This window comes from Pieris brassicae, chromosome 2 (genome assembly GCF_905147105.1).
Source record: "Pieris brassicae chromosome 2, ilPieBrab1.1, whole genome shotgun sequence".
Taxonomy (NCBI): Eukaryota; Metazoa; Arthropoda; class Insecta; order Lepidoptera; family Pieridae; genus Pieris; species Pieris brassicae.
The window spans coordinates 10929432-10946180 of NC_059666.1; the positions used below are offsets into that span (position 1 = coordinate 10929432).

At 33.6% G+C, this 16749-nt stretch overlaps 1 pseudogene; it reads left to right on the top strand.

Moving 5' to 3' along the window:
• Positions 1-4474: 4474 nt before the first annotated feature.
• On the top strand, positions 4475-5439 carry LOC123720238 (annotated as a pseudogene).
• Positions 5440-16749: the final 11310 nt, after the last annotated feature.

Below are 16749 nucleotides of genomic sequence, written 5' to 3' on the forward strand. Positions count from 1 at the left end.
GACTTTAGATTTTGGTTATTATAAATGAGATAGGGCTTTCAGCTTGGGGACAATAATGTAAAACGAACGATGGGAGAAATGCGCATGTTTGCCATTCATGCTGATGACAAATAAGAATCAAACAAAACTTTGATTCGTGTTACATTTTCTTCCCTTTATACTTTTTTAATCCTTCGTATCTTATATTCGTATATATCTACAGTCAAAACCGTTAACGACTACATAGTTTAGAACAAATACCTGTTATATTGACCAAAATCAAAGATCCCGGCTGAATTCTATAAATTCTAAAAAAACACGGCTTTTTATGACCTCGCTTATATCTTTAAGCGACTACATTTAACCGAAAATTTCGGAAAATTATATCTGTTACAACGACCAGCCGTATCGTAAACATTTGAATAGGTAATAATAATAATAATAATCTTTATTTCTTCTCTCACATATACATACATAGAAGGTTATTATGATTAAACTAAGATGATAACATTTGGAAGTGTATGTGAGAGACTGGTCTCTGTAACAGGAGACCTGAGTGACAGATAGCCAGCCTCTCCACCACCGGACCGGAACACGTACAATCAGGTCATAGTCATAAGATACAATAGAAGAAAATAAGCAAGTGCTAAAGGAAAACATTGGAAACGGAGTCGTAAAAATAAATTTGGTGTGTGTTTGTGTCTGTGTGTGTGCGCGCGTGTGTGTGTGCGTGGGTGTGTGTGTGTATGTAAATCTATTGTTTCATCATAACTCAACGTCTTCAGTCAATTAGTAACCAGTTTTTTACATTTATATTTCGATAGTGGGTAAAGTTAATTTTTTCATTTAATTTATTATACAGGCAGGTGGCCTAGGAAACCAAAGAATCTTCGCGAGAAAGAAGTTGTCCATCGTGTAATACGACAGCAAACTTTATGTTTAATCCGCTTGTTTATATTTAATTCGGGGTCGTAACTAGTTTTATAATGTTGTTTTAAAACTGTGTTGAGAATAAATAATTGACGAATTGTTAACAAATCGACTAGGGCATTAAGCTCTTTACTGGGAAAAAGAAACGGTAAGGAATGACTTACTTTTAACACTGCTCGTTGGACTCTTTGAAGTTTTAGTAGATTGGTTTTGAAAGTAGCTCCCCACACAGTGATACAATAGCTTAAAATTGACTGACATAAAGCCTGATATACTACTTTAATATATCTATTGTCTGCTATAAGTCTTAAAGTTTTAAAGATGTAAATGAGTTTACGAGTTCTGCATGAGAGAAGATCCACGTGAGAATTAAAACTCAAGTTATTATCGATAACTACACCTAAATACTTAACAGTATAGGCAATTGAAATGCTTTTGCAATGGCAGAGTTGATTTGAAGAGCAAGTATGGGCTGTGATAGAAAAATAATCATGAATGTGTGAGGGAATGTTTTTAATACAGAAGGGCATAAATTTTGTTTTATTAACATTAAGCGTAAGGCCGTTGCCTCTCAACCATTCATTAACAAGGCCAAAACCAAACTGAGCAGAATTATACACCTCATTCCAATTATTGCCAGAGAAGACAAGGGCAGTGTCATCTGCAAAAGATATTATCTTACCATTTGGCAACTGGAGGTTACATAACTCATTAATGAATGTTAGAAACAACGTTGGGCCAAGTACGCTTCCCTGAGGGACACCGTAAGTTATTGGCAAGTCATTACTTACAAAGTCACCGACCTAAACCCTTTGAAATCTATTTTTAAGGTAACTTTGGAAAATACCCAATTGAGAACCACGGATACCCAAAGATTGAAGTTTGTTTAAGAGAAGTGGGGCAGACACTGTGTCAAATGCCTTAGCAAGGTCCAAAAATATCGCTATAACTTTTTGCTTTCGGTCAAGTTTGTCTACAATGTGATCAGTAAGTTCGCAAACGGCGTCGTTTGTAGAACTACCCGTACGGAAACCAAATTGCGAACTAGAAATGAGATTCTTGGTCTCAAGATAGTTAACAAGGCGTTTGTTTATAAGTTTCTCAATTACTTTTGCAATCGTGGGTAGTTTAGATATTGGTCTATAATTATTGACACATCCTCTATCACCACTCTTAAAAATAGGAACAATATCAGCCAGCTTAAGCTGATCCGGAAAAACGCCTGTGGAAAAAATCAAATTTACAATGAATGTCAATGGTGGGACTATTATTTGATGATACCGTTTTAATATAGCACCTGAAATATTATGCCGTCCAGTAGATTTATCTTTTTTTAAGTTGAGAATACAGTTACGAACTTCATTTTCATCGGTACTATCCAAAACTAAGGATGATAGTGGATTGGCCAGATTTTTACCAATAGAAACAAAGAATTCATTAATATAATAGACCGATTCAAAGGGATTATCAGGAGAAATAAGTTGCTCAGCAGGTCTGCATAGTTTTGATGTATGCGTTAATTTTCCTAATAGTGTCCCAGAGTGCTTTATTATTTGTGTTTGCCGCCGCCTTTAACTCTTTCGCCTCATATTCCCTTTTAAGTTTCTTAACTGGCTCCAGTTGCAAAAATTTCTGTACCTTTTGTAGGTTATTTTCTTAATTTCATTGTTCAGGTATTTTTTATATCTTTCATGAAGTTTATCTCGATTTCGTACACATCTTAGAAGACCAGAAGTCATCCAAGGCTTTTTTAGCCTCTTGCGATTAGTTACGGTGTGATTTTGAGTATTAGATTTTATTTTAGCATTAATCTCCGAGATAAGAAAAGAAGTAAAGTATGCAACATTTGCATCTAAAACCTGATAGATCGGTTCAAAGCAAAGGTTTTTCATATCATTATCTAGGCCTATATAATCAATTTTACTATGGATGAAGTCTTTATTTTGTTTGGGAGATTGCTGGACTTCTAGTATGAGAACTACGCTGTCATGATCAGTTACAGATGATTCAACTACATAACAAGCGGAAGAAAAAGTACTTTTCATAAAAGCGTGATCAAGGCACGTCTTGTTGTGAGTGGATATTGTATGTGCGGGTAACAGACCATGAGAAGCTAGTAGGTTTAAATAAAATTGAGAATTCACATCCTTAGTGTTTGGCATAATATCGATATTGATATCACCAATAATTATGACTGAAGATAATTTTAGATTGGTAAGAATTTCGTTTAGCGACTCTATAAATTGGGAGACGTCTTTATACCCTGGCGGTCTGTAAATGGCGATGACGGCAGTATTGTCATTTATTTTTATTACAAGAAAATTAGACTTGAGTACTTTTGGTTCAGATATTTTTATGTTCAGGCAATTTTTGAAGTAAACTACAACGCCTTCATTTTGAGTCAGGTTGTGTTCGGTAAGGGCATGATAATATCCGTCAATATGGGGAATAATATTTGTGTGGCGTAGCCAGCACTCAGTGAGCACAATAAGGTCCCATACAGTTTTAGATCTATCTAATAGTGTTAATAAGTCTGGGAAGTTCCTATTTATACTTCGAATATTTTGGTGAATTATTTTCAAACAATTTTCAGGATGTTTAATTAAGGTCTGTAAGTCTTCTACTTCACAATTAGAGGAATAAGCTACGGTAAAATTATCAAGATCTTTTAATATTTCATTTGTTTGATCGAATTTTCGTAGGTACGAATATAAACAAGGATGTCTTCAGTGTTAAGGATTTTTGGTGCAGGTTTTGTAGCGTTGCATTGGCTGTTGAGCTATCCTTTTTTCATAAATTTATGGAGTAATAGGTTATAACCAATATTGTGTTTATAAATGTGTCCAAGTGTATACTTAGATAAGTGTTTTTGGAATGTATGTAAACGTTGAGTAAATGAAGTGAGTGTGTAAATTATAACAATAATTTGTATTTGTATTAAAAAGAAACATCTTAGAACTCTAACAATATAAATTAAGTTAAACAAAAATAAACAAAAATAAACCAGAATTAATAAAATTATAAACTGAATAAATGCAATAATACTGAAAAATAAATTCTAAAAAAGACAGTCATATGATTTGTTTTACAAGATCATCAAGACATTTTTCGGAATCTATTATAACAGGCTTACCAGCTGCGTCCATGCGCAGGAAAACTCTGCCATTAGAATACCTTGAGTAGCCCTTTTCCACATCTGGCACACTAAAATCACACTCGAATGTAGGGTCTGTTGTATTTCTTACAAACAAAATAGTTACACGTGTATGCAGTCTAATTGAAGCTCTAAGCCCGATTTCTCTTCTGCGGAATATGGTGTATCACACTCGACAATTTCAACCATTTGGAAAGAGAGAGAAATAATTCTAACACTTTTTGAGAACAATTTATTGAAAATGAAACGAGCAAGAACAACGAAGTATGCGAAGATTGAGGAAGCTTTGTTAAAGTGGTTTAAATAAATATCAAAGGGGAATAATGTGGCAATAAATGGACCAATGATTCTGTTTGTTTGTCCAGTTGGATTCAACGTAACCGGGTTAGGGACGATATCGTTGGCGGTAAAATGAGTGTAGAAGCTGCCAGTGTTGATAGTGGTGTAGTAGAAGAATGGATGTCGCAAAATGCGTTATATGAAGACTACGGACCAGATAACATTTTTAACGCTGACGAAACCAGACGTATAATATAACACCAGACAAGACTTTAAAGTTCAAAGGAGATAATTCTTCTGGCGGAAAATTATCTAAATTGAGACTAACGATCATAGTTGTAGGAAATATGAAAGGATCCTGTAAAAGAAAGCTTTTAGTTACAGGCAAATTTAAAAAACCAAGATGTTTTAAAAACATAAGCCCACTGCCGGTAACGTATGAAAATAATATGGTAAAATCATTCTGTACTGCAACCAAGGTATAATAAGATTTTTGAAGTCTCATTATAGAAGAGTGAAAGTGTTAAAGTTAATTCTTGATAGTAACGACAGAAAAGCTAAAGCTTTTCGGTGCTTGATGTCCTCTTGATGATATCAGAAGCATGGGAAAAAGTTTCACCAAAACTATTACGAACTGCTTTAAACATGCAGTTTTCGTCATCTGTTGACAATATCCTCAGATGACGTGACTGAAAAGGACAATATTTCTTTGGCTCAATTAGCCCAAAATTTAAGACCTGCTTCATCTACTACTGAAGGGGAGGAGTTTATTGATGTGGATAACTCTATGGCAATTTGTGCACCAGCTACGGAAGAAGATAATGTACAAGAAGTTCAAGAGGAAAATCACGAACAGGAAGAGACTGAAGAACAATTTACAGTGCCAACATTAAATGATGGTCTCAATGCTGTCAATTAAGCTATTAAGAACAATTGTTCTTTTTAATGAACAGTTTCACATGCAGGGATATTATGACAATACTTTAATTAAAATTCAGCCTGAACTACAAAGTGCGTACGTACAGAAGTGTTTCAAACAAACTAAAATAACAGATGTATTTTATCTTGAATTCATGTTTTTTAAACTGTATAAATAATGTTGTTTTGGCTGTGTTCATCTACAATTTGAGATAACTAATTGAACAGTTATCTCAGTGATAACTTCTAGTCCTGTAGTATCGATGAAACATATGGAAATATTTAAATACGAACGAATCGAATTATAATAATTATTATAACTAGTACAGCGTAGTTAATATTCCTCCATTAATCTCATTTAATCTCGTTCACATTTTCACCCTTGGGACTGTATTGTATACTCAGGTTGAAACATCGGAATAATTGCAAAATGTAGGTCAAACAATAATAGCAAATAAATCCATGATAAATAATAACAAACTCAGCTGACCATTTTGACGTTAAAATCCTGTGTCTTATAAAACATCAGACAAATGATGCGAATATAAAATAAATATTTGGTTTTCTCTAAGAAGTTATCTTATTCAGTTACTTGATTCCTAATTCAATTATATATTTTTAGGCACCATAATTTTACAATAGTTTATATAAAACGGAATTGGTGCGAATCTTTGTCGTACCTATCACTCAAGACCTATAGCAGTATAGAAAATATAGCAGCCATTTCCAATATTATATGACAGATGAACGTTTCTATATTGTACTTATCTTGATTTATTGTATACCCATGTGTGTAGTTAGCAAAACGGGTTTTATAACCGCAGAGCGTCTATTGACGCGAACATTAACGTTTTACGAACTCCCTCCGTAGCTCATGTCATTTACTTACATCCGAGTGGGTTTATGATTTTGGACTGAAATGTCGCCATGCTATAAACTTGTCTACGATGTGAAAGTAATGACTTCTATGCATTTGTAATTAATAAACTTAAAAGTAGCGGGATATCAATAATTCTTGTACCATTCATATTTCACAAAATTCTTCTAATAATGGATCACAAATGCAGAAGAAATTTTACTAAGTTTTATGTCATGTCTTCAAGTTTCCTCTTACTTTATCCAAATAGATAAAGATTGGATTAGAACAAAGACAGAACATAAGGTTTACACAAATTAGTTTTATACAAATTGACTTACTTACTTTACTTTTATCTGCGCTAAAAGTACCCTGGAATAGACGACACTTAGTTATTTCATATTTACCGCACCTGTCAATAAGAAAAATAAATGCTTAATTAAGCGTGTTACGAAACGTCTCAAATATAATTACAAAAGGATTTATTCACCAAATAATTCACGTGAGAGACGTCTTTGTCTGCTTGAGAGGTTCATTTGTCACTGAGTTCCGGAAACGGATGTAAAAACTTACTTGCTCTGGTGTGCTTTTTACCATTATATGAATGTAACTAAATGGTTCTAACCTTACCCATTTCTTAAATCAAGGGCAAAGAACGGTCGAGAAGAACTGGATATAAGAATGCACTGTCTGATATTATTTTAAACTCATGACATGTTAAATTTGTTAATTATTGTCATTAAAATCAGTGTATATATGAATGAAATCTAATAATTGTATCTATATTTGAATAATTTAATAATTAAAGGCGAATCCTTTGAAGTATTAACTTATTGCGGCATAACGATGCAACCAATTTTCGACGCAACCATCTGTCAAAGGCGTACGATACTTCTCTGAATTCGTAATTGGTTCCACCTCAAGACCTTTGCAAATACACGTGTGGACCAAAATCAATTGATTCGTTACGTAAAAAAGTAAGCCCGGCTAATTTCATTAGGATAGCTGACAGGACAAGTTGTGTAAATTAACTAAGAGTCATTCTCCTCACGTCCTGCGCTGTTGCTAGTCGCTCAGTGCAATTGTTAGAAGTTACTTTCAAACTCGAATAAAATCTTTTCGTTTTAATATGTCTTGATTTTTTTTTAAATTTGTAAAAGCTACCATAAATTTGTTGCTAGTGATGCTGTGGTCAGTTTTTGCGTACCACCACTATGCGGTACCGGCAGGTCACTGAAGTATTTCTGAACTAATTTTAGTCCTTGAAGAAAAGAGCTTACAAATTCTTTAAAAGCTGGCTATGAACTTGCGAGCCTTCTGGCAATCTTACATAAAAAAAAAGATTTAGTGAAATGTTCAAAAACGTTTAAACTGAAAGAAAACATTCGATCTATGCTTTGATGAATATTTATAACCGCATTGCCGAATCAGTGATTTGGGTCCTTAAGAATGTCCGGACTTTTAAAGGCTGGCAACGCACTTGCGAGCCTTCTGGCATTGTTAGTACCTATCTATGGGGGGATTGTATATTTTAGGAGCCTCGAAGCATAAGTTGATAGATTAGATAAGTATTACATCACATTCATGTTTGTCGAAAGTAAAAGGTTTCTTCGTACGAACAAAGGTCGCATCTGGCCACGACGTGCACCGGAAAGATCGTATGAATGCACTGAATTATTCCATTCTAATTGTTTTTAAGCGCACAGCTGTCAAGTACAGTTTTTCTATTACGGTTTTACCTTTGTTTTATTCATTTAGTTTTTCTGCAAATGGATTTCATTATTCTAATATTTCAATAAATATATTTACTATATACATATGCATTTATTTTTAAAGCAAGTATATAAGGGAACAATCAAATTTTTATCAAAGTCAGTTCAGTTTTTGAGTACCTCAGATCAGATCTATATATATATAATTTGAAGTTCATACGGTTGCGCTATGTGTTTATTTATGTTTTAGAATACAGTGGTATCTCGATATATGAGTGTTTTGAGATACGAGGAGCGATATTAAGCTTTGAGATAAGAGGAATCTCACACTACACTACAGCACGCAACCCCAACGACAGACACAAAACAAAACTTGAACTAGGGATCTAGAACATTTTAATTATTTCTATGAGGAAAATTAAGAGATTCAGAAGCGTGCTCTTTGACATACGAGCATTACGGAACGAAATCAACTCGTATGGCGAGGTACTGCATATAGGAGTTTTGTTTCGCATTATTTTACTTGAAATCTAGGTTTATACTTTATATTTTGCGTTAAAAGCCTTAAACAGGCCTGCATAGTTAAAATAAAACACGAATGTAAAATGTATTCAAAACTTTAATCAGTGGAGCATTTGTGGAAGTTTTTGAAAGCATTTTTGAGAAAATTCTACTGAGTGCGCATTGAAAATTCATTTATGAACTTACACAAAGTCTTAAACACGGAACTAAATGCAACTTATACTGAAGTATGGAATTTATTGCGCTCAAGTTAATATTTATTGCTACTTTATTTAATATTTTGTATAGGATGCGCTACTTTAATAATTGAAGCGATCTAACGGGAACCTGGGATGTTGCTTAGCGATAAACTAATTTGTATTTATCTCATAAAATTATTCAGTATTCTTTTGAATATTAAGATTGAGATAATAATTGCAATTTTTATTCCCTATTTGTAAATAGGGAACTCACATACAATTCTTAATATATTTAAAAGCTTTTTGGATATTACACCATTATCGTTTACTACAATGTCTACATAATTTTATATTTCTTTACAGTTATCAAAAATTTCTTCAATTAGTGCATATAAAATTTTGTCGTAGGCCACAATCATAGACGAATATGGCATCTTGTGGTTTTTTATTTCTCAGAAATATATATTACTCGTATTCTTGATTTTACTTCAGTTCAGTTATTAAAACGTCCATGCGTCGGGTTGTCTCTCTCCCTAAAATATGGCGAAGGGGCCGATGGCTGGCCATGCGTGATACTCGTGAAAGGGTGCTACTTCTGGTGACTGGTCTGAATTGATTTCGTGTATGCGGTGATGTTAGTTATTTCAACTATGTATTTGCGTGTTGTTCCCACGAGAATGTAAGTGCGTGCTCCTATTTCACCATGCCTCCTGCTGATCTCATGTGGAACATGGTGTAATGGTTGCAGCTCCTTACAAACGATGGGTAATTAAAAAAAACTTGGCGATTAAAAAGAGTAGCGGAGAGTTTATTGCCAGTTCTTCTCTTCCGATCTACTCCCTTGATTTGGGAACTGGCAGTAACTGTAAAATTAGAAGCATTTAATGTTTATTTATTTTTTTGACGTTCATGAGTGTCAATGTTACCTATATGAATAAATGATTTTTGACTTTTGACTACTGTTAGGTGATATCTTTCGTAATGGCAATTGAAGTCGGTGGGCAAAGAATTCGCATATTACAAATAGATTGGTTCAACGATGAAATCGACTTAATGTCACCGAAAATTATGTTTTATAGAACAGGAACAAGCTAGGGAAAAGCTCACCTGTGATACCGTCGCCCATGATCACTTGCACTGCCAGAAGCATCGCAAGTGCGTCACCGGTCTTTTAGGAATTGGTATGCTCTTTCCTTGAACGACACGACATATAGTGGTGTATTATTACTATTCACTTTAGAAAAGATTAGGTGAATAACCTCAAAGTTGAATGAGGTTTATTTTTATTATTCCTTTCTTGTTTACCCTTATGCGAAAATAGCACGTAATAAAAGCAATATAGGTGTCGGTTGGGTCGGTGTTGAATTTAAATTTAATAAGTGCGCACTGCGTCTCGATCGGACAACAATGCCTACTTAATTGGTTATTAAAATTTTATTCATTCGGCTTTATGTACGAAATACGTTTCAATGAAAATCCGCTTTCGCGATTTTCTCGTTGGATTTAATTATGGAAAATCTATTCAAAGTGTTTGGTATATTAATGTGAAATTTTAGTGTTATGCGCCGACGTAACAATATCCAAAAGCGAAATTATAATCGCGTGGTCAGCTGAATAATATATACAAATCCAATTTTGTTTGTTATATTATGTCCACGGGTACTCTGGTTCAAATCTATTGAGCACTACCTGGGCCAGTACTTCCGAACGTGGCGCCCACGCTCCACAGGGGGCAATTTATGATTGTTATAGGGCAATTCGAAAATGAATTTGATGTTTTTCATTATGTTTACAAAATTTACAATTTCCATTTTCATTTTCATTTTTTTTATTGTCATTTCATACATTTCAAATTTACAGTTTCTTTAGTAAACAATTGAGCAATTCTTTTTACGTTCAGAACTTTTAAAACGTAGAGAAACACTGGCCTAGAATATCTTGCCTTATATAGAGACAATATTTTGACAGCTATTAATATTATTCTTGATTTGTATTTTAGAATACTGAGCTGTAGAAAAGCAAAACATACCTTTTTCAGTATTCCCTGCAATGATATTGATAAAAGCTAATGAAGTTATCACTGCCTTAAACCCGCAACAATCCCTGTATAAGATACCGTGTATAATATAGGCATAAATTCTAACCTTAATAGAGGTACCCAATTATCCAGTTCCCTTTAACCTAGCTACATTATTTTGTCACCTATTCACGAAAGTTTTGACCTGAAATTCATTGAAAAGTTTCAACCCTCTCAAAGCATATGGGCTTGAATTCACAGCCATAGGGTGGTTGATGAAACTTCAAAAGGCTTATTTTTGGCCACTTTCACCTTAGAGGAGCAGTGATAAAGTATCCAATAACGTTAGAGTCGTACATTTAGGCCATGAATATTGGCTTATTACCTTTTCACGTATATAAATTAAGTCCGATCTCGATCTTCATTATCCTGTATTTATAGAAAAAGATCAAAGGAATGTTTAAATATTTTTTGTTCGAGAATGAAATTGGATCCTGCCCCGGAGTACAATTACGTTTTGAATCCGAGTTTTGAATTTCATTTTAATAACTGTTAAACTTATGTGATTTTAATATACTGTTTTAAAAACAAGACACAAAGTGAATGTATTGATATCCGTATACATCCAGTATTCGTTGTGGTATTTCGTATCCATCATTCTACTGGTAGCATTTACGTATGGTATAAGAATCGATAAACACAACTGCTTTATTGAACCTGAAATATATAATATAATAATAATGATAGCAAGTATATAATGGTGGTACAATCTAATATCGCATATTCTGCCACACATAATGGCGTGCAAATTAATATTAATTATGATTTTACACAAATTTACTTTGACTGAATTTGCCACAATTACAATTCCATATATGTATAGATGAGTCATATACAGCTAATTATTATTAAAAGTTTCTCTTAGTTGTTTTAAGAATAAACAAGGCGTTCTACCTTGTCTGTAACTTTTCAATATGTCATTTCCAATTACAAAACGTATCCAGTGTTCAAACCAAAAATACGCACTCGTTCCTTGTGTCTAGTTTATTCTTTTTATATTATAAGTCCATGGGTTGGTGAGTTATAGTTCTCAATCTTTGTAACACAACTAAAACAATCTTGAGTCGTGTATTGGTCAATACTATTTTAGCCCGAAGTTCTTTTTAAAATAATAACCTTTTAAGATACAGACGGCAATAAGTAGATGAACTAGGTTTTGTTTTCAAATTTTCTCTTGACTGAGATCCTTAAGTAACAACGTATGCTAAATACTACTCTTATTCTAGTACTTAAGTGCCGTTAGAAGGTTCACAGCTGAGTCGTCAGGACTTAATCACCACTAGAGCGTTGTTTATGAGCCCGCGGTACTGCCAATTACAGAACCAATCACCAGCCCGTGCTTTTGCTATAATTACGAGGCATCGATACTTTGTTTTTATCAAACATCAAGACAAGACAATCTTTATAAATTGAACTTTTTGGTTGTTGTTTTTAGAACTAGCGTTTAACAAATATATAGTATGATTATGCCTTAGTTTTTATAACAGAATCCGATCTTATTTGCTACGTTTCATAATATGATTGTGATTGATGATATACGACTTTAATGACCATATGATTATACGTACAGGGCCGGTTGTCCCGTGGCCTTCAGACGTCTAAATCAGGCCCTGTATCGCCACTTAATGTTACGTCTCTTTACCTACAACCCAAACATTCTTAAATGTGTCCGTTCGATATGAAATTAAATATGTATCTAAATTGTATGGTGGCTTATTTCAAATGTAATTATTATTTGAGAGTAGGAAGCCGAAGAAAAAGAAAGAAAGAAGATTTCGATCTCAAAAATACTAGTTCAGAGCTTAGCGTGTATGTCTCTCGGCCTGTAATCGAGACCTAGGGTGGATATTGATAATTGCAAGATAGGCTCTCTGTGTCTACCACTTTAACAGCCTTTTTATTATAAAGGATATATTTGAATCAACTGTGTGCAGTGTATTCTAAGAGAAGCTTTTTAATCAAAAAAAGTAATTAGTAAAAGCAGTTATTCATTTTAAGTTAGTAAAAAATATTTAAAAAGAATAAAATGAAATTCCTTAACAAATAACTCACCCTACATCGACAAAAATGTCAAAGATCAAGTTAATACGTATAAAAATCTTCTATTAATAGATGAAAGACGCTCAAGTATGTAAAACTAAATTTCTCGTAACATTTTCCGCCTCTACAACAGGCGTATAAGACAACTTGACTGATTGTCGACTCTTACAATTTCTTTTCACAAAGCCATTCTACTAAGTGGTTGACTGCATTTCTTTAGAAATATCATTTTCGAAGTATATTTGTTGGATATCATTAAAAAAATATCATCAAAAGAAAACCCAATAATATTTTATTGTTTAACTTTGTTATTTCTACGGAGTGCGGGTTTAAAATGAAATACGAAGTGTCTGAATAGTATTTACAATACTATGAGTTTATTCTACATTATGTATATATTATACGCTAGGTGACGCAAGCACAAAGAAGGAAAATTATGTTTCGAGGTCTTTTCAGCAATTGTGGACGGCGAGAGTGACACATAAACGAAGATAAAAGAGAAAAACCATATAGAAAACTGTCTGTATTCTACTCAACAAGCACATTACCAATTATTTGACAATGTCTCATATGATTAAAAGTATTTCATTTATAGATATTACAGAAGTTTTTATAAAACTATAATGTAATTAATTTGCTTTTTATTACTTCATATAACTATTCTGGCCATAAATATTGTTACATAATAACTTTTCTTTTTCCCAACTTTTTAATTGTTTTGAATTTGGAACACGAATATTATTTTTAAATCTTTTTTCGATTTTGCGCCATTTCACATATTTTTTCGTGTTAATTATCAATTTACAATATGGAATGGAGTGTTATAGAAAATAGGATTGCAGTGATCGCTTTGCACAAAATGGGTATGGAGCCGTCGGTCATATTCCAGACACTTCAAAAGCTTAGTATCAGCCGTATGTTTGTATATCGTACTATCAACAGATACAACAACACTTCGTCTGTCGAAGACCAGAAAAGATCGTGGTGGTCACGAGCTGTTAGAACTACAAAGGCTGTTAATGCTGTTAAAGCCAGAATTCGTCGTAACCCCATTAGGAAGCAAAAAATCTTATCGCGAGAAATGAAAAGTCTGTCCCGTATTATAAAACGAGACCTGAAGTGCGGTGCTTATCATCGATATACAGGACAAGCCCTAATCAATCTTTACAATTAAAGAGAGTGTATCGATTAAAACGCCTTCGGTCGTGATACGCAGGTGAAAAGCACAGAAATATCGCCTTTATAGATGAAAAAAAAATTCATGATTGAAAAACACTACAATAAGCAAAATGATAAAGTGTACGCTCACAGTCCTAAAGAAGCTGCTCAAGTGGTCGGAAAGGTACAACGTGGTCATCATTCTACGTCAGTGGTGGTTTGGTGGGGCGTGTCTTATCAAAGAATCACAAAACTACATTTTTGTGAAAAAGGAGTGAAAACTTCAGCCAAAATGTATTAAAATATAGTATTGGATAATGTTGTGAAACCTCTCAGCAATACACTCTTTAAAAATATACCGTGGACTTTCCAGCAGGATTCTTCATCCGGTCACAAGGCACGAACTACCCAAGCCTGGCTTAAAATAAACGGTCCGGACTTGCTGAAAGCTGAAAACTCGCCCTCAACCCTTTAAACTTTAAATTATGGTCAGTTTTAGAAGACATGGCTCTGAACGACACGGCGACATTGAGTTTCTTAAAAAATCTTTGGAGCAAGCAGAAGCGAAATTTCCCTTGGAAACACTGCATAAATCCATAGATTCTTGGTCAAACAGATTAAAGGCCTGTTTAAAAGTCAAATGTGGCAATTGCAAATAGTTTTTTTTGTTGCTGGGACTTTAATAAGTAGGTATAAATTTTAATAACATTAAATTACTTCATTAAAAAAATGCATTTTCATTTGTATCAGGACTTAGCTGGACTAGGTAGATAGACCCCATGTCTTCCACGAAATCCTTGCGATCTCTTAAAATCACCTTTTTTTAGCACAATGCTGGGGAACAATTAATCACTAACAAGGCCACCACCATAACCACATGTTTCCAACATCTTCAATCTCCGAAACATCGACATCTTCCATGAGACAGGGCCCATTTTCTAGTCTAAAATGTGGCTGTACTTGTCGTAACTGCGTACAAGTGCATTTTTACTATTTCTACTTTACACTTCCACGTTTTCCAGTTATTGTAAACTTTATTGTTTGTTAATACGCATGGTGGTAGATATTTTATTTTATGTTAAGCTAGTTCAAGAAATTAAGAATGTTGTCTGTCTGTTTATGTATCTTTTATATTTCTTGTATATGTATTTTAAGAACTAACATGCAGCTAATTAGTCTTTCTTTTAAAAAAATACGTTCGCTAAAAATACTCGATTTTTTAGTAGCTTTAACTTTTTTTTTTAATTCTCTGACTGCGGAAGGAGTTGTCCATCGAGTTCATTATCGAGCTTCGGTCATGTATAAAATGTATGCTCAGAAGTTGGTACGATTCTAAGTTTTCGTCTTCTTTGGAGATCGTATATTTTGTAATAGTTAGTCACAATATTCTGCTACGCATATATCATATATGTAGCTACTTTATATTATAAATAGTCAGTACAATGCATAACGAAATAACGTTAAAATATATTAAAAGCAACGAGAAAGTATCATTCTAAACAGATTTCACATAAGGTTGAAAGGCAAATTATAAAAGCAGTAAAGTATATTGGGTTTATTTAGCAGTTTTTCCATTTGTGAGAGATGAGTGACTCGTTGAATGACTCGACGCCGGCCGGCTAGCCCCTTTGGACCGATTTTCATAATAAACCTATCACGCTAAGTGGGCCCGCTGCGAGCCCTGTCCCTAACGCCTTCAACATTTGTTTAGGGGTCTCTTTTTTCTAATTTCCTTTCAGATTCAACTATCATATTACTCAATTTCTCAGTACAGTTTTTTTATTGGTGATGGTAATAGTGATGGTGCTCCTAATAATACTAACCTATTAACTTTGCCCTACTATACCTTAAAATCAATAAAAGTACAAAATTACGGGATGTCTTTACTAAGAGAGCTAACTAACTAAGGTAACAGATGGAGTATGGGTGGGATCAGAGGCTGTGCAATGTCAAAAGGCAGTGCAATATTGAAATAAAATGACACCTTTTTCTTATATATAACATAAAACAATCTTGGCAAAGCTCAGTTGTGACCGAAGCACGAGCCTTTTGTTTGACTTGGTTTAAAGTAAAGAAAAAGAAAAGTTAAGTGTTGGGCTCAAGAAAGAACGCAAAGACGAAACATTTGGCTGTCCTCTGCCCTACCTCCTGGATAAATAAATGAAATCATATACAAGTGAGGTTGAGTATATTGCGAACCGTGTCAGTAATGACAGCGGTTGATCAATGTTTCATTAAATCTGAACAAATAGTAATTAATTAAAATTGTCATTTTAAGTTTTAAATGCAATTTCGATGCTGCTATGTCGACCTAAATAACGAACGAATATGTAATAACTGTATTCACATCTACATATTTAATAGACGCAAGATGCTAAGAGAATGTTACAGGATATTTTTACTTTCATATTTCACAACGTTTGAAATTGATAAAGATTTCAAAGAGATATCGTTGAGTAAAATACACCACACTGCTGATGTTCATAAACGTTTGAATTTTTATAGGGCCCTATAGAGTATGAAAGTCTAAAAACATAACCTTGATAATGGATAATAGCTCCTATAAACGAAGGTACTACTAAATGATATAGTACATGCCATGAAATAATAGTTGTGTCAAGTATAAAGATATATTTATTTGATTTTTGTTTATTATGTGCTTTTTCATAAAAAAGCTAAACAGATTTAACTATCGGTGGGTTCGAATTCCGATGAGTCAATTTTTAATATGTATGTATGATGTATAATCCTATCCTATATGGGGTATACAACACTTTATTGAATACATTTTGATAGCGGTTTAGTTTATTTTAGGTAGTTATTATCCCTCATACTCGTGTTTGATATGTTCTGGCTTAAGATAAATGTTAATTTAAGGCATACAGTTAAAATTATGTTAATTTATCTATGATAAATAATTGTAATAAGTGTTAGTCAACTAACTA